This window comes from Belonocnema kinseyi, chromosome 6 (genome assembly GCF_010883055.1).
Source record: "Belonocnema kinseyi isolate 2016_QV_RU_SX_M_011 chromosome 6, B_treatae_v1, whole genome shotgun sequence".
In the NCBI taxonomy this organism is placed as follows: Eukaryota; Metazoa; Arthropoda; class Insecta; order Hymenoptera; family Cynipidae; genus Belonocnema; species Belonocnema kinseyi.
Window position 1 is genome coordinate 64,933,436 of NC_046662.1, and position 3,063 is coordinate 64,936,498.

Consider the following 3,063-nt stretch of genomic DNA (forward strand, 5'->3'; position numbering starts at 1 on the left):
TTATTTACAAAAAAAGTTCTGAGGTTCAAAAAAACATTCAGTGAACTGAAAAACTGTGGTCGGTAATATAGGTATTTAGCTGTGTCACATGCCCTTAAAGATTTCGAAAATATTTAAAAGACTTCACAAATTCTTAATCATTTTTTAAAGATCTCACAAATATTATCGAATATTTCAAAAATATTTCAAATCTTTCGTCAGGATTTTTAAGTTATTCACAAAGATTTCACAAAGACTTCAATGATTTCAGAAATATTACCAAATATTTTAAAAATATTTTAAACATTTCACCAATATTTTTAAAGGATTCACAAAGATTTCACAAAGATTTCACAAAGATTTCAATCATTTCTTAATGATTTCACAAAGATTTCGGAAATATGTAAAAGACTTCACAAAGACTTTAATATTTTGTTGAATATTTCGCAAAGATTAATAAAGAATTCCCAAATATTTCGCAATGATTTAGAAGATTTGAATGATTTCCGAAAGATTTCACAAATATTTAAATAATTTCATAAATTGTACCAAATTTTTGAAGTAAATATTTTCTAATGATTTCGCAAAGATTTCAAAGATTTCCAAAATATTTAAGTCTTCACAAATTCTTAATCATTTTTCGAAGATTTCACAAATATTGTCGAATATTTCAAAAATATTTCAAATCTTTTGTCAGAATTTTAAAGTTATTAACAAAGATTTTACAGAGATTTTAAAGATTGAAAAAACATTTCAATTATTACACAAAGATTTCGAAAATATTTTAAAAACTTCACAAATACTTCAATTATTTCTCAAAGATTTCAGTAATTTCACAAATATTACCGATTTTAAAGTTTGAACGAAGATTTCAATGATTTCACAAAGATTTAAAAGATTTCGGAAATATTTAAAAGACTTCACAAAGACTTTAATAATTTCTCAAATATTTCGCAAAGATTATTAAAAAATTCCCAAATATTTCGCAATGATTTAGAAGATTTGAATGATTTCCGAAAGATTTCGCCGTTTTTTGTATAAAAAATTAATCTTTATGATTAAAATTTCATCTTTTTGGTATATATAAAATTCATCTATTCCCGTTCAAAAATCATCAGTTAGTTTAAGTTAGTTTTAAGTTAGTTTCTTCAACTAAAAAATTTGACGGTTACATTTTTCTTTTATTTATTTTAAAAAATCCAATTAAATAATTATCATTTTAGTTAAAAATTCCTCTTTTAGGCTGGAAAAAATAGCTTGGATGAAAATGAAACTCTTTTGTTAAAAATTATTTTTTGGTTAAAGATTCGTCATTTTAATTAGACATTTATTTCTTTTGTTGAAAAATGAGCTATCGTCTTTTTGGTTGATTTTTAGAATGAACGTCATGAATTTAAATAAATGTTTTCATTTTGCGGCAAATATGAAAATGTTACTTTTATTTGACTGGGAAAATTGAAAAAATTGACAGGGATTTTAATACGAAACATAAAAAAGTATAAGAAATAAAGAAAGATGTTAATGTAATTTTAGATATCTAATTTTTATCAAAATCTAAAGACAGCAGATTAAAGTTGAATACAAAATCATTTTTTTCAGTAAATAACGAAATGGAACGAAAGTTTTGTTCGTCTTCCTGATTTTCTTATAATTTTCCAGTAATTCCACTTTATATTCACATTTCTTTCATTTTTCTTGATAAATATTTTGAATGTTCTTCGCTATTTGACTTATTTTTAAACAAAAGAGTTGCATTTTTAACAAAAAAAGCTAAAAAACTTCAATTTTTAACCAAAAATGGAGTAGATAAATTCGTATTTATTAATACTCATTAAAAAAATGAATTCTACAATAAGAAGTTGAATTTTTTATACCAAATAGTTAAAGTTTCTATAAATTTGTTTAATTTTCAAGCAAAAAAGATGAATTTGTGACAAGGCAGTTGAATATTTAACCCGAAAAAATGAATTTCCAATAAGAAAAATGTACTTTTAAGAAAGTACTGAATACCTTCAACCAAGGAGTTAAATTTTCAACGAGAAATGTAATAGTTGATAATTCAACAAAAAAGATTTCAATTTTAAATAAAAAATAATTGAATTTAACCAAGCAAGACGATTCTTCAACAAAAAACATCAATTTTCAACCAAATAGTTAAATTTTCTATCAAAATCTTAAATTTTTAAACAAAAATAAGCATTTTGTGATGCTATTTAAAATTTTATTTTATTAATCTTTTGTATATATTTTTTATCTTTTCTAAATTTTTTAATTTTTATACTAAAAAAGATCAAATTTTGTATTTGTGTTGTCGGGTTTTCTCTAAGCAATACTTATACCAAGACGCAACTGGAAAAGATTAAAAGTACAACTTTTTAAAAATAAATGTTGAAAACCTCCATTCTGTTAATAAAAACAATTTTTTAAAGTTCAGCGATTATCTGTTTAAAATTTGAATGATAAATAATAAAGTAAAATAGACAGCGCTGATAAAAATTATACTTTGTATAAAAAATATTACATGCTTTTTTTATTTCATCAGTAAGTAGGAATAGCGTAAAATTGACGAGGGACATTTTTTGAAGTTGAAAAAACCGTATTATATATAAATTAAATAATAAGTTAAAATTTGTATTATTTAAATGCAGACATTTTTTAGACGCTTTTTACAGGATTTTAAATAATTGGTGGAAATGCATTTGTGCAATAAAATACAATAAATTAGAATAAAGAACGATGTAAAAATTTAATTTTTGGTGAATATTGTAAAAGCGTACCAATTCTAGCAAAAACTTGCAGTTTCGAGTAGAATGATTTTTTTATTAAAAAAGAAAAAATTGTAAAAATAACCAATTCTTACAAAAAATTGCAGGTTTGCAATGAATCTACTTTATTTTATTGTATTAATACAATAAACAATTATACGTTTTTTTTCTTTTAAAACCTACTAGAATCTAGAAGTTTTAGACAGAATTCGGAGACTTACGAGGGTAGTTCAATAAGTCCTTAGAATGAAGTATAAAAACCATTTTTTTTGGGTAAATTTTTTTTTATTTTTCAACATAATCTCCTTGGAGCTCTATA

At 22.8% G+C, this 3,063-nt stretch overlaps 1 protein-coding gene across 1 annotated transcript in view; it reads right to left on the bottom strand.

Moving 5' to 3' along the window:
* LOC117175426 (peroxisomal targeting signal 1 receptor) overlaps positions 1 to 3,063 on the bottom strand; it is a 36,915-nt gene that overhangs the window by 4,283 nt on the left and 29,569 nt on the right. The window lies entirely within an intron of this gene.